Below are 21,520 nucleotides of genomic sequence, written 5' to 3'. Positions count from 1 at the left end.
TGGCCTTGTCTAGTCTTACAGTAATCATCTGTTACCAAAGTTCACAAAGCCTTTACAGTTTGTCTTTTAGATAACCGGAGAGGTTGCAGAGCATAACTTTGAAGTGCTAATTCATGCTATACATGTTATATTGGTGAATCGTAAACTCTATTTATTGCAGCCTCACTATGCTGCAGATTGAACACAGCCCATGTTTTCATATTAACTTTACTTAATCTGTAACTTTACAGTAGTGTAAGAAAGCCTGCAAAGGCTCACCTGTCACTACACCAGGCGAAGAAAGCTCAGGGGTTGAAAGGCAATTTCAAGGGTGAGTCTTTCTCATTTAAGTGATGACTTCTTTATGGAGTTTGTTCTTAATAACAGATAAACTGTTCTTTTTAAGAAACCTGTGAAAAGAGTCATTTAACCCTGAAAATATCAATTCTTTTGAACTGGTCAGCTACTAGATTACTATGTTCAGCTGATTAGAGTAGATCGTGTCATACTAGGTTAAGCTACCAAATCACAGTCTTTACTATTTGGTAGAAAAAATGATAGGGCATTTTTTTTTTCAAAGAAAGTGATGGAGGAGGAAAAGCCATGGGCACTAATTTTAAAGGTTGGGGGTCCACATGGCTACTGTACCTTGAAGAGCTAGCTGACATAGTGAAACAACACTTCCAGATCGTCTGCTACAAAGACTTTCTGCAGAACCCTGTGCTCCATAATCCAAAATACAGGCTCTGCTAAATTGGAAGTACTGCCCTGCAGCCAAGCCTTGGTTGCTCAGGTTGCTTCCCTGCCTTAAAGTTGTAGCCAGTGGAGGAGTGGGAATCGATCATCTGGATGTGCTATTCATCAACAGTCTTGGTGCCAAAGTGGCCAACACACCTGGTGTGGTCAGTGCACTGCAGATTTAGCCATGGGGCTACTTCTGGCTTCAGCTCGCAACATTCATGAGGGTGAGATTACAGGTTAACCAAAGTGGCCCAATGTTCAAGCAATTCTATAACCAAGACCTAATGCCTAATCACTCTTAACTCTTCAACAGATAAGCAGAATAATACTTCCTTCTTTTAGACGTAGGAGTAAATTGCATCATTTACCATGTTAACATGATCTAAAATGTATCATCTGTGAATCCAGCCAAAAGATTTTTTTCATCATAGGTCACCAGATAGCTACAGACCCAAAGACTGTCCATATACCTCAAAATCTGATGGGAGTTGAAGTCACACGGGCGACCCTTGGAATCACTGGAATGGGAGAGGTTGGTTACAAGATTGCTCAAAGAAGCAAAGGATTTGAAATGAAGGTTATGTATCACAAGAGGACCAGAAGGTAAATAAAAGAACACAAGTATACAGCGGAACCCCGACTTACGAAATTAATTCGTTCCTAAGGGTCTTTCGTAAGTCGAAGCACCCATCGCGCCTTTTGAGTGAACGATAGGCTATAGGCTAACTGCTAACTGCAACAACAATACGTTGTTCAAGTGGAACAGCGAAGCGCAAGTACGAAAGCCAAGGGGGTTGTCACATGATTCGGAAGGCATTGTGGGCATTGTAGGCATTCTGGGCTCAGCCAATCAGAGCCAGCGAATTTCATTATGCGGGCATTTTGCCGTAACTACGGAAAAAATATTGCCGTTAAGTGCCTTCGTAACTTGAATTTTTCGTTAAATGCGGTATTCGTAAGTCGGGGTTCCACTGTATATATATATATGTTTTGTAGTGATGATTTCATTAGTGTGCTAAAAGCCCTCAAGGATGATTAGTCAGTACTGCTGTAGTGGTTGGGCTTTTCTACCCTTCCACATTTTGCTCTTGTTTCTGTATATATAGAACACCAGAGGCAGGTCGAAGCAGCATCAAGACTTCAGAACAAAACAGACACAATACCAATGACAATAAATATGATTTAGTCAGACACTATATGACAGGAGTAGTTGGCATGGAGGTGGGCTTGCTTAAAACAGCTTAAATTAGTCACCCTCAGTTTCTATACCGTCTCCCTCAAATACTCTTCATGCTGTTCAGGAGCACCGAAGACGAGCAAGCAGTTGGAGCAAGTTATTGTGAGAACTTGGATGACCTGCTCAGGTGCTCAGACTTTGTCATGATAGCTGTAAATCTGACCTCAGAGACATCAGGCTCATTGGCCACAGGGAGTTGTCCCTCATGAAGCCTACAGTGACACTGATCAACATCAGCAGAGGTGGGAATAATGTGTTTCCTGTACTATAGTGTTTAGTGATCACTGGTTCAGTGTAATAACAATTCTTTATAAACCTCAGGTCTGGTTGTGAACCAGGACGCCTTACTTGCAGCTCTCAATTCGTGCAGCGGCCTTAGATGTGACTCATCCTGAACCTTTACCAAGGTGCTATGTCTGTGCGTACAAAGTAACACAACAGAATCACGCGTTCAAGCAGACTCATGCAGTGCTATTGTCATGGTCTGGGTGGGCACCTGCAGGTCTCCGACAGCGGCCCCTCCTCCTTTGGGCGGAGTTCGGTTGCTCCTCCCTGGCTGACCACCTGTGAGCAATCATGCCAGCAGTATATCAGACCTGCGCTCTCAACCATTCATCGCCTGAGTATCTGCTATCCCCATGTCAGTCGAGTGAAGCATCATAACTCTGTCAGACGCTGTGTGATGTCTTACTTGTTTTTCTTGTCCTCAGAGGTAGCACCTGGAGTGGAGATCTTGTCTCCCTCACTCCCGCCTTCCTGGACCTGGGCCGCCTGCTGCTAACACGACGTGGCCTGCCGGCCCACCACTCACTTGCCTGCCTCCCCACGCCTCGACCGCTTCCGGGCTTCCGCCCCACCTGTCTCCTCCACCTGAAACCAAGTAAGGCAACTCAATTCAACTGTGGAGGATCGTTGATTGTCTGCTGGATCCCACTGACCGTGATCTCCTCTTATTCCAGTGCCCCGGCCCCTGCCTAATCCTGTTTCTACCTCCCCGCTGCCTCTGCTGTTCAGCCGTCTCCTAGAGGTGTCTAGGTCACCCTCATTATCGTAGATAATCCTACGCGCCACGAGTGTGGTGGCGCCGCTTTGCTTTTGCTTTTGTTTGCCTGTGGGCGGAAATAAATCATTTGTTCCCTACCGTCTCGCTTCCGGGTTGGTTTCTGCACCTGTGTCCATCTTTGTTCCCTCGTGCCGCTGGGCCGTGACAGCTATCTCTGATTTTTCTTGTGTAGGGATCATCCATTGCTTGAGCTTCCTAATATACTCATCACTCCCCACATTGGCATCTCAACCATTACCACAGCACGTGTGATGGTGAAGAAGATGGTCGAAAACGCCCCGGCTGGAGTGAAAGGGTTACCTGTTCCAAATGAAGTTCATCTACACCGTCAAACTGTTAAATCTGACTTTATTTTTAGAATTAAGATCTCTAAAAAAGTAAGATTTGAACACAGTAAGTTGCAGGATAGTTTCAATGTAGGATCGTATCACATGATGTTTGATAGATACAGGTTGAAAAATGTCTTTGAAGCAAAGTTAATTATTTTATTAACTTTATATACAGTGAGGTCCCACCGGTGCTACCAGTGTTTTCATGCCTGTGGTGTAAAGGTCAGCCATTAATCAGTGCTTGAACAAAATGTGGTATGTATTAATGAAAAAGTCTTTGAAGTAGAAAAGGAAATGCAACACTTTTGGACACACAAATGAAAACTTTAAGAGCCTTTTGGTTTGATAATTAATCTAGAAGAACAAACAAGCTAAATAATCTTCTAATAAGCTTCCAGTGAACACTTAAATAGAAACACAATGTCACGGTCCAGTGTTTTTGTTTCTGTGTTACTATTGAACTTTGATTTTGTTATTGTTTATCTTTTCTAGTCTTTTGGTTTCTGTGCTCCATGGTTGCTGTCTCACCTAGTCACGTCCGCATCTGTTATGTTTCCTGTCTTACTTTGAAAGTCTGTGTCCTATGTCATTGTATTGACTTTTTCTTCCCCTTGGTCTTGTCATGTCGGATTACTCCCAGCTGTGTTCCCCTTCTGTGTCTCATTCCCTCGCTATCCCATGTGTATCTAAGCCCTGCGTTTCCGTCTGTTAGTTGCTGGTTCGTCTGCGTGTCTACCCGTATTTCTGCTGTGTGTTTCTCCATGTTCCAGGTTTCCCGTTCCAGGTTTCTCATTGCAGGTTTTTGTTCCTTTCATTATTATTTTGTAGCTGTTCCCAGTTTAGATTTTTGTTAGCGTAGTTCCCTGCAATGCTCTGCTTTGGTTTATATTTTGCCTTTCATTGTTAATAAACTTTCTCACAGCTACGCTGTCGTCCGTGCTTGCATTTGAGTCCAAATCCTCGTCCTCCAGACGGTCTGCCGCACACACAAAGAAGATTCTCTCTTATCTGAATGAAGCCCTGCTGCATCCAGGTACCCCCGTCCTCAGTAAACGACATTTCTATCCTACAGAATATGTTTTAGTGTTGCCTGGATTGTATTCCTCAACATGAGTCCCAAATTCCCAAATTAATTTGTCAACTGGAAAACAACTTGGTGTGCTGTTTACTGTCATGGAAATACTGTTGTAATAATCAGTGCTAATATTAAACAGAGTTAATATTTCAAATAAGGAGGCCTTCAGCCAAAATCAGAAGTCCTGTTTCATTTTTTTTCTGCTTTTGGCTCTTCCCTAAAATCATCCCTCAGGCATAGTTCCTAGCTTTGAGCACTGAGCAGAAAAACTCTAAGTTTAATAATAACATCATTTCCAGGTTCTCCTTCCTCAGGACATGGAGAAAGTTTAGCCGCTGCTGGGCCTTCTTTACCAGGGTGATGGTGTTGTGGGTCCAAGTAAGATCAGTGGAGATGTGGATGCTTAGAAACCTGAAGGTAGAGACAGATTCCACCCGTTCTCCATTTATAATCAGAGGGGAGTGGAACTGTCTGTGTCTCCTGAAGTCCATTACGAGTTCTTTTGTTTTTGGACGACCAGCTTCAAGTTCTCTACCTCCGCCCTGTACGCTGTCTCATCTCCATCAATGAGCTCAGCCATGGTGGTATCATTGGCATATTTCAAGTCAGGTTAAGTGGCTTTATTGTCATTTCAGCCATGTGCAGTGGTACAGTACACAGGGAAATAAGACAACGTTCCTCCAAGACCATGGTGCTTCCTATAACATATAACAGACAATCAACGCAGTACTACATAAAGTGCAAGTATGCAAACATTGCAAAAAAACCCAAATCAAAAGCAGTGCAACACCAGCCAGCACAGAACGATACAGACACAACAGTGTATAATATAAAAGTGCAACAATGAGAGCGTGTCGTGCAAAAAGACTGAGCATTGTGCAAATTTTAAGGTGAAGTATGAAGGTGTGTGTGTGTTCGTCCAGTCACTGAGTGTTCAGGAGTCTGACGGCCAAGGGGAAGAAGCTGTTCCACAGTCTGGCAGTAAGGGCCTCGGTACCTCTTGCCAAAAGGCAGCAGAGTGATATGAGGGGTGTGTGGGGTCCTCCACAATGCTAGTGGGTTTGCTGTTGCAGGTGTCCGTGATGGAGGGAAGAGAGGCTCCAGTGATCTTCTCAGCTGCTCTCGCTATCCATTGTAGGGTATTATGATCCAATACAATGCAGTTACCATACCACACAGTGATGCAGCTGCTCAGGACGCTCTCGATAGTCCCCCTGTAGAAGGTGGTGAGAATGGATGGTGGGAGATGGGCTTTTCTCAGCTTTCGCAGGAAGTAGAGACACTGTTGGGCCTTCTTAGTTATGGAGCTGGTGTTGAGGGACCAGGAGAGGTTCTCCACCAGGTGAAATGAAGGAATTTGGTGCAGATCGAAGGAGGAGGAAAGACAGTCTTGTGCTTAGACACAAGACACTGCTCGAAGCACTTCATGACTACAGATGTGGGGGCTACAGGTATGTAGTCAGTGAGGCTGTCTATACCAGCCTCACTGGGGATAGAAATGATAGTGGAGGCCTTCGGACAGGTGGGAACCGCTGTGGGATGAGTCAGGGAGAGGTTGAACAGCCTGGCAGGGATTCCTTCCAGTTGGTCTGAGCTCTTCTGCAAGTTTGAGGCTGCTGTTGGGGCTTGGGGGGCTCTGTCCTTTGTAGTTAGTGAGTTTGGATACCACACCTGGTGTGGGATGATGTCAGTGAGGAGGACCTCTATCCCTCTCCTGTACGTCTCCTTGGCTGAGTTACAAGTCCACATTTACTACACAGTACTTGTGTAGAAAAGGACAGACTTGAAGGTCTCTGGGTCCTGCTCTTCAAACATGGACCAGTCTGTCAGATCAAAACAGTCCTCTACTTGGAGGAGAACATCATCTGGCCATGCTTTAATGACCCAGGGGCTTGGAGGGGTCTGTTTCCTGGGGGCGATGTAGGCAGGGAGGAGGAGCAGAGGCCGGTGATAATTCTGTCCCAGGTGGGGGAGTGGTGATGCTCTGTAGACATGCTTGATGTTACTGTACATATGGTCCAGTGTCCTGTCCCCAATGGTAGGACACTTAACACGTTGGTGGAATTTGGGGAGTACAGATTTCAAACATGCCTTATTAGTCCCCACAAACGATATGAACACCCTTGATGTCCTCTCTACTGTTTGATGATGATAAGTTGGAGGGGATTGAGTGCTGAGCTAAAGTTTGCATTGCGGGGATGTAAACAATGGTAATCATGGTTAATGTCTATAATTCTGCTGTTATGGCACCAGTGTTGAAGCACATCAGCGCAGATCCCAGCACGCCTTCCCCCACCAGAGTCTTTGTGGCAGTCCTAGCGGTGTAATGTCTGGCCCGGTAACTCCACTAAGACACTGCGGATGTTTGGATGGAGCTAAGATTGAGTTACAATCAGTAGACAACACTTACGGAAAAAGCGGTATTAGTAAAATCTCTGATTGTACCTCCTTAGTGTTGTTTGCGAGGGATCTGGCTTTGGTGAGTAAGATGGATGGAAACGGGAGTTTGTGTTGTTGTTTTGATAGCTGGATGTGCCAACTCTGCATCCCCACTTTGATTTCTCTCCCTGCTCCATCTGCGTCACTTGCTGTTTCTGACAATAACCCATGGAGCTCCCGTGTTGTTCTGCAATCTCAGTTGGGATACTGTCGGTTCAATCTGAATTAAAGTCTGGGTTCTGGATAAGGCCAATATCCTTTAGTTCCTGATGACTGAAACTGATCAGTGCATTGCAGAAACACTCATCCAGTGATGGGAATAACAGCGCTACAAACGGCGTTACTTTTTTCAGTAACGAGTAATCTAACGAATTACTATTTCGATTGTTACAACGCCGTTACAGTTACTAACAAGAAAATGCGGTGCGTTACTATTTTTCAACAGACGGTTGAAGCTGTGTTCAGCTTACGGCATCTTATATCAGCTGCAGGAAGTAGCTGTAAGTAATCTGGACGCTACAGCTTTAAGCAGCTGCGCGCTCCCGCGGACGGCGATCACGAGCACTGTCTGGCACAACACCTGGAGAAAAAAATAAACAAACAAAACAAAAAACAGCCCATTCGTGTTGGTGGAAAAATGCACCAATCAAAAAATGATATGGCAACATGACATTTGGTTGTTTAGGAAGAGGGGGAAGTTTCAGGAGTGACGGCGAGAGAGAGAGAGCAGAAAAAGAGAGAGAGAGAGAGTTTTGAGATGTGACGTTTAGCGTGTTTGGAGTGTGTAGTTAATGTGTTGTCTTGTGTAGTTAGTGTGTAGTGTTGTGGATAGCTTTGTGTTGTGTGTCAGAACAATGAGGCCACTGCTGTCTCCACACTGTAAAATCTAATTTGTTCCCAGAACTCAAAAAAATTGTATCAAGTTTACTTAAGATGACCAAGTTAGGGCAACTTGCTCATTTTGAGTACACTGTACGGCCTTGTTAGTTCCCAGAACTCAAAAAAAATTAAAGAAACTCGTTGCCTCAAAAAAACTAAGTAAAGCTTACTTAAGATGACTGTTAGGACAACTTATACATTGCAAGTCTGCAGTATTAAGAATAACTTGATATTTCTGACTGTACAATACTAATTGTTTACTTACTGACAAACATTTCAAGCTCAACTAAATGAAAAAACAATGTGTGGTAACCTGAATATGATTAAAAATAAGTGCAGTCTCTGATTTAAACAACACATTTGTTTTTCATTCCAACTCAGGAGCTGGAATGTTGTAATGTTTTCAGGATGCTTGTTTCCAGTCCAGGCATTACTGCCTGAATTACTGTCATGGATCGAGGTGATACAAATGTAGGTGCAGAAGAAAGTCTTTAACTTCCCTGAAGTACAGTGGCAGTGGATGTGGGTTGGAGATGCAATGAGCTTGAACCTGCAGGCGACCATCTTCACTGACACACCTTCTGTGACGGAGGACTCATGAACTTAATTGCTTCCTTAAAACATTTTTTTTCTGCATTTGGTATAAAACAGACTCCAATTTACACAATCTCAGGCTCCCTCCCCACCGGAGAGGTGACATTCAATGTCCCACTGTCAGTCTGGATAGCCGTGACCCCCACCCAACACACAATAATGTCATGAAAGCATCATTTTAAAAAGGGCTATGCAAACATGGCCAATAACTTTCAACAAATCTAGCTGTTAGAAAACTTGCAGACTTCACTATATACAGTGTAGACCCTCTAAACTAAGTTTGGGGGATGTGATCTTTCAAGAAATGCAGACAAACTGTTGTTGTTGGTTTACTTACACAGCATGTCTTATAGAATTAACTGGAGTCACCAGCAACAGCACAGTGCAGTCATATCTCAAGTCTAATAACAGAAGACAGGAAAAGATCAGTGAAGAAACAACTTCCCCAAACCAAAGCACAAATAAAACAATAAGTAAAACAGGCTGATCTAAAGTATGATTAAAGTTCAGCCTCATTAATATAAATGTCACTGACAGTTGCTAATATATTGGAAAATCAAAATACTGACTGATGTCTTTCTGTCCAACAGCAGGAGTGCTGGTGATGAGATGAGAGATGATGAGATAGCCTTTATGTGTCAGTTGCAGGTCTTTTGCCCACAACCGAGATGACAGACCTCCGACCGTACATACAATACAAACATCACATTGGGAAGACAGGTCAGGCTAGGTAGCGAGGAAAAAAAAACATTGAAATGTGCAACACAAAAGGATAATACAGGAATGCACAGGTATCAACACACCATAACACAATAAACACAGACAGCAACATGGGAAAGAGTTCTAGTGTGCACATCTGATCTGGGACCGCTGCAATCTTTCGACTGCGCCTCCAACTGACCCGATGTCCACATCATGGGGGAGGTAAGCGTTGGAGGTGGCGTTGGATCCGGGGTAGGGAGGGTGATGGGTCGGTGAGTGCTTATGAGTATCAGTATATGTATGTGTGTGCGTGTCCATAGTTCAGCTGAGACAGTGTCCTTTGCCCTGCCAGGCTAAGTAAACAGTCTTCCAGCCAACCCAGGTGGCCTTGCAGGGAATGGGAAGGAACAGACTAAACACAGTCGTTATCAGGGAGTTGTTGTTCAGCTCCAGCCTTGAGACCGCAGCTGGCGCCAAAGGGGTATCCGCATGAAGTGATGGTGGTTTTTACTTTAGTGCGAACAGCTCATATGAATTTCAAAGCAGTTCTACAGTCCAACACTGGTCTCTCAATCTCCCGTTGGAGAGCCGCGATCTTCGCCATACTTGCGTTCTGTGATGTTGTCATTTCTTGTGCTCAAGGAGCCGATTCTGAGAACTCACGGCAGTGTGCCTCCCCGAGATGTCATCCAATTTGCACCCAGAGATGTTATTGCGAGCAAGCCCTTCTGAGATGTATCCAGTCTGCAGTCAGAGATCTTATTCTGAGTATTCACAGCAGCCGTAGCCTCTCCAAGATCTTATCCGTGCTGACTCAATGAGCCCATTTTGAGAAACTCACGCCTCTCCCATCGTTCCAATCCCAGCGGGCAGCCTTGTGGGGCCTCAAAGACAGTAAGAAGCAAGCAGAGGGAGAAAAAGCATAACATTTTTCAGAAACTGATTTGATCCTTAATGGCTGTGCAATCATTGTAACATAGAGATTGCTTATGTTGTTAAATAAAGGCTAGATTTGGCATTAATAGATGCCACAGATGTTCAAAAGCTGCCACAAAGCATAAAAGAAAATGGACGTGTCTGAATACTTCGTCGCATTTTTGCAAATATGTGATGTCTTGATAAATCGAACAGATATTTGAATTTTACACAGCTACATTCTCGCCTGAAAATATCTTAAAAGTTTATTTTGTGACCCAGAAAAAGTAATACGTTTTTTAGCCGCGCTCCTCCGCCATTGCCGTGCTTACAAGTATGCACAGGCTCCGACAAATGCAATCCTCCTTTTCCCCAGATTACCCTTTCTGGGTCACAAAATAACCTTTTAAGATATTTTCAGGCAAGAATGTAGCTGTGTAATGCTCAAATATCTACTTAATTTATAATAATATCACATATTTTCAAAAGTGCTTCAGAGTGGAGAGCTCTGTTATCCACCAGCGCAATAGCAATAGCTGACCAGGAGGTCAAGGCTTGATAGAGTCCGCGAGCACAGCTAACTCCTGGCTTACTGTTTTCAACCCCCCCTGCAGTCTTTTGCTACTCAGGTTAAACATGATATATATCATTAGTTAGTTAGTTAGTTATTTAGTTAGTTAGTTAGTTAGTTATGGCTATGGATTGAAAATACCCCCCACACCCCACCCACCCCTAACGGCTGCACCTCCCGAAGAATTTTGTCTGGGCTCTTATCTCACTTTTTTATTTCAAACAATCAACAGAAAATTTCACAGACATAGTTTTATAAGGTTTTTAAGGCTGTGGTGTTAATTTTTAAGAAACATGATCCCAGCGGCAGCAGCAACGCTAGGCTAACACTAACTAGCTAGCAAGATTATAAACCTGGTGCTAAACTAAGAGAAGCCACAAAATCAGTTTGAATAAGAGTAAACATTTACTCACCAAGTCAGTTTATCAGGTAAAGATCCACGGCAATGACAATAATAATATGTTGAGCTGACGCTTCTCCAGGTTTGCTCAACATATTCCATAACAAATGCGCCCTGAACATGCGGACTGATCCGCAGGGAGGAGGACGGTAGTGATGTGGCATTTTCAAAACACATCTTTCATCCTTCCGCACTGAAAAACAAAACTTCCAGCTTACTTAGTTTTTCTAAGTTAAGACAACTCAAATAAATTGAGTTTATCAGCGTTTTTGCATAAAAAGTACTGGTAACTTATTTAAATCGAGTTCTAATAACAAATTGATAAAAACTGAGTTCAGCCTATTTAATATTTTTAATTGAACACAATATTACATTTTACAGTGCAGGTAGAAACAGGAGTGATACACCTGCTGCTGTCAGACCTGCAGGTATCAGGCTGTGATGTTCTCCTTTATAGTGGACAGAAAAATTTGGAGTGGCAGAAATAATTTGTGTGGCATCTTATTGAATGCAGAACAGCTGATTGTTCTGTAAATAGTTTGAAATGGTTATTAAAATTTTTTGTTTTTTATGTTTGTTGTCTGATTTTAGATCAATTGTGTTAATACTGTAGTCAAAATGAAAACGCGACTTTAGATTCAGACACGTGAGGTTGTGCTGAAAAGGATGAGACCAAACAAGGCAAAGTAAATCGTTTTTAAAGGTGAAATGTGGAGGAAACATCAAAAGTGGTTAAAAAATGGCCAATTATACCCTGGACCCCGGAGGGTTAAACATTTTTTTAAAGTAGCGCAATAGTTACTTTTCAAGTAATTAATTACTTTTAGTAACTGAGTTACAAGATTCTAACTCAGTTACTTTTTTGAAAAAGTAACTAGTTACTGTAATGAATTACTTTTTCAAAGTAACTTGCCCAACACTGGACTCAGCTAAAAGGCATAAAAAGCACAAAAACACAAAAAGGTGAGGCGCCTAGAACTTCTAGAGAGTCTGGACAGGTTCCTCAACACCTCCTTTGTAAAGCAATGACTGTCTCAAGCCTGCTGCAACAGTCAAGCTGCCTCATTAAGGAGTCCTGGGCATCCTGCCAGAGTTGGGACTGAGACAACTCTAGATGGTGCCACACTACCCAGAAGTAAGCCAAGGCACTGCCAGTAGCAAAAGCCTGCTCCTCCTGCATGAGAGCAGAAAGGTGAGTGTAACAGGCCAGAACCTTGCCCACACAACTGGAGCCCCCAGATTTGATTGCACCTGGTGAGACAGGTGATGCATATAAAGGGATATAATGTTTCCAATATTAGCAAGACACACCTGGTTAGCCATTGCCCTGTGTAGCCTAGTTAGCAAGGCAACCATGACCCTGCAGTTGCTGCTAGAGCATGCGGCCATGCCGAAAGGGGAGCTAGAGGGTTAGACTAACAGAGCAAGAGCCTGATCTGCCAGGCGGAGAGGGGCACAGGCAATTTTTTCCTTTGACATGAATATTAGAAAACCTCCTACAGGTAACGGACCACTTGCAGAAGAGCCAAACTGCTAGCTTATCAGGTCCTTAAAGTCGGGTAGCAGGGGCACCTACATCTGGGAAGGTTGCAACTGCTCAAACCTAGATGCGGGCATCACAGAATCATCAACGAGGGAAATATCAAGAGAGGAGGATGCCTTGATAATCATATCAGAGAAGTGACTGGCCCAACTCTGCTCCTAGGAAACTAGCTGGCTGCTAACCGCAGGACAGGTTGTACTCCTCAAAGATGACGTTCTCTTCATCAACATCTCCTTCCTGATCCTGATAGCTTTCCACATCTGGCTCCCAACCAGGAGCTGGGGTCAGAGAGGGGCCACTAAAAGACTGAGCTTCAGCAGGTCTTGCAGAAGGGGGAGGCAGAGATACCTGCCAAGGGCCTGAACACTCCCTCTTGGCCTGTGAGGCATCCACTTACCCAACTTTGGCAAAACAGAATGTGGGAAGCCACATTCTGTGAGTGTTTAAGTCACTTCAGTTTCATCTTCACTTAGATATTCACATCATCCACAAGATCCAACTGTGACACATTTTTCTGTCAGTGTGACTGATTATAAAAAGACAAATGATTGAACAGTGTGCAACAGCTGCAGTAGTAAATGTTTGCAGTGTAGGTAAACTGACAGTCTGATAGCATCACTGTCCACAGAGTCACAGAGACAGAAAGATGGAGACTATAGACTTCATTCTGAGTTGATAATGAATCTGGTGTAATCGTTATCTCTGTCTTTATATATTGACGACTGAATTACTTTTGACGTTAAGTAAAAAAAAAGGCAAAATACAATGAATCTGGGATTTCAGTGTTTGTGAAAATGGCAACCTCTGCAAATTTGTTGTTTCTATTCGCTTTGAAAGGAACTTTATGAATTAGGAAATGAATTGGAGTGTCAATCAAATGATTAAAGTGCAGCTGAAGGACGGCATCAGAGCGAAATTCAGAGTTTGTTAAAGAAAACCCGTCAGCGAGCGGGTTAGGTTCATTGAGTCTGTTACCCCGGTAACTGACTCGGAGTTGAAGTCAACCCTGAAGGCTTCAGGGTTTCCAAATCCACACAATACCACAGAATCTTTCCCAAGAACACAAAACAGTGCACCGCTTTCCAGCAAGGATTTTGCCAACAGGGCCCTATTTCAGGAAGCCGGTTTAGAAAACTCAGAGTGAAAAACGATACTCAGGGTTGAGTAACCCCGAACTGTCCAACTCGGAATATTCGGTTTCAGAAAGGCTGATAACAATTAGTTCAGTCAACACGGAGTTGCTTTAACCCCAAGTGAAGCGCGCGCACGAGGATACATAAAGCCCTGATTAGTGGAGCACAGATTAAGCGAGTCACCATGGAGACAGAGGGAAAGAAGGCGCGGTCAATGTATTTCACAGCGCTTGAGGCCGAAATTCTGATGGCAGCATATGCTGATAACATGCAAATTCCACGGAAAAAAAATAACACAGCCTCAGCTGCAAAAGAAAGAGAGCATGCATGGCAAAACATAGCCGACAGAGTCAATGTGTGAGTGTTAATTTAAACATTGATCGAGGGATTTCCACCCATTTAACACATTATCTTATTATATTTCATTATATTTTATTTTATTTTTTATTTCATACATTTTATTTTGTGATGTGATGTGAGCGCAGGTGCAACCCAACAGGCCCCAAACGTTCCTGGCAGCAAGTAAAAATGAAATATAAAAATATAGTCCAAACAGGTAAGGTGTAATTGTATTATGAGCCATAGTGCTTGGTCTGTTTGTCCCATGTAAATCAATTGCAGTTAGAGGCTACATTAATTTTCTTTCTGTAAGCACTTATTGAAATTATCTGAGCACATTACAAGTACATATTTGCTTACTCTGTATGATCAAATGTGACCCGTTATAGCCACTAGAAAAAAAGCGGAGGCCCGAAAAACAGGTGGGGGTCCTCCACCACCACCACTCACAGAGGCTGGCCACTTGGCTTCCACATTTGTGATAATGTTGGCAGCATCACATATGATCTTCACAGTGCAGAGAACACAAATTAGCATCCATTACTATAATGAAATAATTTGTTAGTTTGAAATGCTACAGGGAACTATGTACCTGCACATTAATGCTGTGGAAAGACTTCCTGTTCACATAGTCTCCTTCATTTACTGAAGGAGCAATGATTGGAATGTGAGTGCCATCTGTACAGCCAATCACGCCTGGGAACCGTGAGAATAAATGTAAGATTTAAGTAGTAGTTCAAATATCACCACATCATGAATTAAGTTTTGTTCATCCTGCTACCTGCAATTTTGTGGCATCCCTCTTTGATAAATCTTGTGGGTCTATGACCGGGGAACACCACAAACGAGTACAGGAGACGTTTCAGTGCAACTGTAACATTCCTGACTGCCCGACAGACGGTAGCCTTGGAAACGTGCTCAGCGTCACCAATATTATACAGAAAGCTCCCGTTTGCAAAAAACCGAAGTGCAATACAAATAATATGTACAGAACTGAGAGGATGTCCGCGATGTGTCACATGCGTAATATATGGCCTGAGGATGTTATTCAAATAAATTATAGATTGTGCTGAAAAACGGTAACGTTCACACAGAAAATCATCAGGAAATGATAAAGTGTCCAAACGCGCTCTAATCACTCTCTCCCGGCGGAGAGCTCTGCGGAGAATTTGTGCTTCAACATCTACTGGCTCTTCAAGGACGGGGCACGCCATGTCTGACACTTCCTACAGTCAGGTTTCTGACAAAGAGGCGGAGAAGGTCAGGGTTAGTTGAAGTAAACCTGCTAGAGGGCAGGTTAGCTTCACGGAGTGTGTCGTCATAGTAACTCACTCAGAATTAATCTAAACTCGCTTTGTGAAACCGAAAACCCAGAGTTTTCGTTAACTCAGGGTATACTTACTCAGAGTTTGCACTAAACCGGCTTCCTGAAACAGGGCCCAGGTTCTCCGTGCAAGGAAAAAGGTAAGCTAAGGTCATCAGCCAGCTTCACTCACCACTAAAGCCTGAGGCTACCTCAGGTAGTGCCCACAAATAAGGACATTAGGTATGTGGAGGCGGATGGCAGGAACCAAAGGAGAGTCCCAACAAAGAAACAACAAAGCACCTTCATTTACTAATAGTACCTGTAAGCACACTGAGCTCAAGTGCTTGCACTTAAACTTTATGGCGACCTTTATTTTGATGATCCATATGATACAGTTATGATACAGATCACCTGACAATAAAAAAGTATATGCATAGTTGAGAGGAGGTCTGATTGCAGCAGGGTGTTGAAGGTCATGTTTTGACCATGAGGCTATAGCTATAGCTACCCAAATGAGGCCCTTGAGGCAGTGTATGTGAATGAATTGGGATAGACAGCGGTAAGGCAGCCGCTCACTCTCTATCTATGATTGTATTTTAAAAAGGGCACGCTGTCTAGAAATGAAGGGCACCCTTTCAGCAGGCAGCTTACACAGGCCTCCCTGAAGCCCACAGACCGGCTGACTCCGGCTGGCCTTTTCCCTGAAGGCTGCTCCTATAAACTGTGAAGGTGTCCCATATGGTGAGGGATACATTAGCCCATCACCGATGTGACCTCACTGAAAACTAGGAATGTCCTTGAGGTCTTTTCAATGTTCTAGAGTTTTCTTTTACTCAGCAGTCTATTTCTTCACTAAAAACCCTTTTTTTAAACATAAAACATAACCCAGAAAGACTTTACAAAACAGCAGGCTTTCTTCACATTTTCCCTTTTGAATTTTCACCTGTTTTGCAAATGGAAATATTATCATAAAGTGGAAACAGATGATTTAAAAAGTAACATCTTGTACTTGTGAAATTATGGAAAACACACAAACAAAAATAATAATAAATGCAACCCTAAATTTAACCCTAAGCAGTTCCTGAGTCATTGGGAGGGGCAGCGGGTCATTTACCATTTGGAAGGTTGATGGATTGTTCCCCTGCTTCTCCTGTCCATGCCTCAGAGTGTGTGTGTGTGTGTGTGTGTGTGTGTGTACAGAAAAGGTAAAGGTACAACACTGCATGAATGAGAGAGAGAAAGCACACTGATGCTCAAAACAGAGTAAAGGCATTTCTACGGTCTACTTACCATTTAATGCTGTAATATACATAACAGTGTTCCTAATAGTGATACAGTGTTGCTGTTAATGCACGATGGGTGGATAGAAAAAAAGACGTTTCCTAATCCCTTATGCTACAGTCAGCTGATTTCAGTTTGTATGCAGAAAGGAGGAAAAAGTCAAAGTTGTCCATGGCCTTTGAGAACTTGAAATATTGACATTTTATTGAGTTTTACTGCACAAAACACCATGACAGTGAGGTGCATATTGTTCATAGACCAAACAAAATGCATATAAAACATTGACTCTTTATTTATCATTAATCAGTCTGGATGAAACATAGTAAAGCTGCATAGGGATTTGGGAATTCTAATTATAAAGAATTATTATTACGTGTGTGTAATATGCCGACATTACATCTACTTTACGTGTATGCTTGGATGCAGCTACTCAGCCATGGAAATCTGTTCCACAGAAAGTTCTCTGCACACTGTTCTTGAGCTAATTGAAGGTCACAAGTTTGGAGGTTTGTAGCTACTGAAAATTTGGCAACTTCTGCGCTATTGTTTGCATTTCGTTCTACAGGGTGGGCCATTTATATGGATGCACCGTAATAACATGAGAATGGTTGGTGATATTAAAGTCCTGTTTGTGGCACATTAGTATATGTGAGTGGTGACCATGGTGGCCATTTAGAAGTCGGCCATCTTGAATGCAACGTTTGTTTTTTCAATAAGAAGAGGGCCATGTGACACATCAAACTTATTGGTAATGTCACAAGAAAAACAATGGTGTGCTTGGTTTCAACGTAACTTTATTCTTTCATGAGTTTCAAGAGGGAAACACATCATCATGTAGCAATTTCAAATATGCAGTGGCCTTGAGGTTTCCATTGATGAAGAATGGACCCACTATTGTTTTACCCCATATACCACACCAAACCGTCACTTTTGTTGTTCCAACAGTCTTGGAGGGATCCATCCAATGTGGGTTGGTGTCAGACCAATAGCGGTGGTTTTGTTTGTCAACTTCACCATTCACATAAAAGTTTGCCTCATCACTGAACAAAATCTTCTGCGTGAACTGAGGGTCCTGTTCCAGTTTTTGTTTTGCCCATTCTGCAAATTCTGTGGCCGATCTGGGTCATCCTCGCTGAGATGCTGCAGTAGCTGGAGTTTGTAAGGGTGCCATTTGTGAGTAGCTAACATCCGCCGAGGGATGTTCGACTAATGCCACTCTCCAGTGACATGCGGCGAGTGCTACGCTGTGGACTCTTGCTGAATGAAGCTAGGACAGCCACTGATGTTTCTTCATTAGTGACAGTTTTCTTGCGTCCACATTTTGGCAAATCCAACACTGAACCAGTTTCATGAAACTTAGCAAGCAGTTTGCTGACTGTAGCATGGGAGATGGGTGGTCTCGTAGGGTGTCTTGCATTGAAATCTGCTGCAATGACCCGGTTACTGCGTTCACCAGATATCAACACAATTTCCATCCGCTCCTCACGTGTTAACCTCTTCGACATATCAATGGCTGTAAACAAAGAGAAACTTGTAAATAACTCATGAAAGAATAAAGTTACGTTGAAACCAAGCACACCATTGTTTTCTTGTGACATTACCAACAAGATGGCCGACTTCTTCATGGCCACCATGGTCACCACCCATCTTGAGGAGTTTGCCCCCTCACATATACTAATGTGCCACAAACAGGACTTTAATATCCCCAACCATTCCCATGTTGTTACGCTGTATCCATATAAATGGCCCACCCTGTATTACCTTTAACAGCTGACTGTAGAGCATTTCATCCCTGACTTTTAATGATGTACCTGTAACTTTTACACAGGCAGTGGAACCCCCCGAGGTCCGAATGCCTCTTTGCTGTAAAATTTCAGACCTTTTTCAAAGCTTCCCCAGATCCTGTTTAAACCACGTGCTTCCGATCGTGGGGTGAAAGTTGAAACAGTTCTTAAAATGAACAAGCGAATAACAGTGAGAAAAGGGGGCTTTCTAAATGCAAGCATTTTAACTTTAGTTAATTTAGTTTTACATGCATTTGTGACAACTTGCCTTCATCACTGCAATATACTTTATGTTGGCGTTGATCAGGCCTCACGATCACATTTACAAATGGTTCAGAAAGCTGCTGCTGCTCATTTGCTAACAGAGACACTCACATGTGAGCACATGACCCCTGTCTTCAGTCTTTACACAGGTTTGCTTTTAAGTGGTCTGTCTCCAACTTAGATCAGCTGACCAGCTGTTTGTTGCTCCCATGTCATGATGGAAACACCTGGGGGACTGAGCTTTTGTTCTTGTGGCCTCCAAATAATGGAATAAGCTCCTCCCCCATATTAGGGTGGATTTGATTTTAAACAGAATCAAATTTGAAAACACATTTTCTAAAAGGCATTTTAGCAGTATTAACAGAGTTAGCTTCTAGTCAGTTTTAAGTTTCTTTAAAAACGATATATAATCAGTTTAGTGCTACATGCCCCAAAATAAGCGCTAGGGAATGACAGGAGTACCAATGGTATGACAGGGAAACGAAAAAGCCAAAGGTTTGTTTTTTTAAAGAGCTCAAAGAGGTGGGAACACTGCTAATTAAACCAAACAAACGAAGACTTTAGTCAAATTAAAGCTACACTTAGAAATCAGCAGCTCCTCCCAAGCAGCCCAAAGAAAACACAAATCCCAGTTAATACACACAGAATCCACCACTGCTGCTCACCACCCGGGACTGACCTACTTACTGAGTGAGCAGCGCTTCAGTAACATACTGCTGGGTGGCTGATCACTGAATAACGTCAGCTGGGAGCTGCCACCTCAGGAGAAATGGGTGGCAGCTCAGCTCCTGGATAAGACACACCCACACATCACGGGGACCTACGAGAGCTGAAACTGTTTTATTTATAGTACACTTTGTTCTCTATTTTTTTTATTTATACCTTTATTTATTTATTATTGTTATTTATTTTCCCCCCTTTGATTAATCTGTGGTTTTGTGACTTTTAATGTGTTGTTTTGGGTTTTTCGTGTGCTCTATAAATAAACATGGACTGGATACTGATTATTTTTGTCTTATACAATGAATACGTAGATAAATATATGTATTCATTTTTCCTTTGTTTGCTGTTTTTGCCATCTCACTATATACAGTGATATTAACATGATAAACTAACATACATGTCTCTGATTTCACACGAGAGAAGCAAACACGCGTGGTATCCTTAGTGTCAAGCAGCCAGAACGTGAGAGCAGAAGCCATGGTGAGTCTGGCTCGTTGCATTTTATTCTTCTGTGATCTGTGAAGTGCACTCTGGATTTTAGATTTGTTAATCGGGTTCATGGCCCCACAGATGTAGCCACCCATGTAGATGGGAACTGTAGGGATTTTCAGCCACCTCGGATGTGTTGTTGGAAGTGGATGATTTAAGTGTTTGCCAAAAGTTCATTTCCAAAGTTTGTCAAGATTCAACCAGAACTCAGAAGTTTCACTTCAGCAATCAGTATAACTTCACTTTCAGCACAGCTGGCTGATGGTCCACAGACTGCTTGAACCTCATATTCTGGAAACAGCTCTGTGGAGGCAGTAGGGCCAACAGTGGCAGACAGTGAATGTGCTACCTCTGCTGGACCATAATAACATTAATAATGATAACGATTAATAATTAAAAGAAAGATTATGTGTGTGCCCTTATTAGGATAGAGATGGAATGACTGCACAGCACGCGTGTTTAAGGACTTCAAAAGTGCCATATTTGAATTTATTTGGAATTTCGTGAACCACACAAACCCGTTTCATTCCAGCAGGTCAGAGAACTCGTCAGCCAAAAATAACCATGTTATTGATACTAACAGTCTGTAAACGTAACATTTTACTTTTAAATTGTGCTTCAATTCAAAACACTTGAAAACAGCATCTTGAAACTCGAAAGCACTTGAGTGCATCACTTAAAGTAAGTGAAAAAGTAAGAAAACCTGTCTGTCAAGGTTGCACAGCTTCATCTTAATTCCGGTGGCGGTGGCTCGAGAGTTAGCGCGGGTCATCTGCTAATCAGAAGGTTGGTGGTTTGATCCCCGGCTGCTCCACTGTGCATGCCAAAGTGTTCTTGGGCAAGATGCTGAACTCTTCCAACGTGTTTGCTAGAGTGATGGTGTGTGTGAACGTGGGATAGAAAGCACTTCACTGTCAGTAGAAATGTGCCACATGAGAACCAGTGTTACAGGTTATTGAGTTATTGAGAATGACTTTCAGCAGCTAATGAACAATGAGCCTTGCAACAGATTAACAGACAGTTTCCCGTCCCTGCCCACAGTAACCATCCCTTTTTACATCAGAGTAATTTCAGCATCGGCTTGTATCCAAAATAATAAACGGAGCAGATTATTTCTCCTCCTTTTTGTGTAAATTGGCTGAAAAATATTCGCTGGTATGTTCACTGTGTGTCTGTGTATGAGTATCGGGTGGGTGGTTGGATGAGTGGGAGGAAAAGCCTAATGAACCGTGCTTCAAGAGTGATTTGAGAATGATTCGATGTGCAGTGACCTTCCCACATAAAATTACCATAATTTTTACTTTTATCCTTGGAAAAAAAGGGTAAAAATAAAAATACCCAACAGATCAGAAGTCTTGAAGTCTGGTGGGAGCTGCAGCTCTCTCAGTGATCCTGGTGAGTCACAGATAGGAAGTGCTCAAAACAGAAACAGACATCAATTCCTCCCTTTCGGCTTCCTCTCAGGCTCCACTGGATGCTTTTATTTGTTTGTGGCTTTGTCAGTGGCCCATCCTCATGTTCCATTTCTATTTTTGCATGTTCATCTACAGTAGATGAAAGCAGACTTTCCCCTCAAAGCCCAAGTTCTTCTAAAAGAGTCGTTTTTATGAGAACAGCCAGCGCCGTATCATTATCCAAATGAGGAGAAGAAATCCTCCGTTCTTAATTAAAGCACAAACTACACTTAGAAGATGATAGACCTGCTTTTATTTTTGCATTAAAAACAAAAGCAGA

The 21,520-nt window shown here is 42.8% G+C and overlaps 1 pseudogene across 1 annotated transcript; it reads left to right on the top strand.

Annotated features, from left to right (window-relative positions):
• The first annotated feature begins 565 nt into the window (after positions 1–565).
• On the top strand, positions 566–4,462 carry LOC309691226 (putative 2-ketogluconate reductase; annotated as a pseudogene). Its single transcript has 6 exons — positions 566–944; positions 1,152–1,323; positions 2,022–2,199; positions 2,279–2,364; positions 3,193–3,347; positions 4,272–4,462. The product of its transcript is annotated as a putative 2-ketogluconate reductase (transcript).
• The last annotated feature ends 17,058 nt before the right edge of the window (positions 4,463–21,520 follow it).

Source organism: Aulonocara stuartgranti (genome assembly GCF_965226115.1).
Source record: "Aulonocara stuartgranti genome assembly, chromosome: 16".
Lineage (NCBI taxonomy): Eukaryota > Metazoa > Chordata > Actinopteri > Cichliformes > Cichlidae > Aulonocara > Aulonocara stuartgranti.
This window is presented reverse-complemented; position numbering and strand designations above follow the sequence as displayed.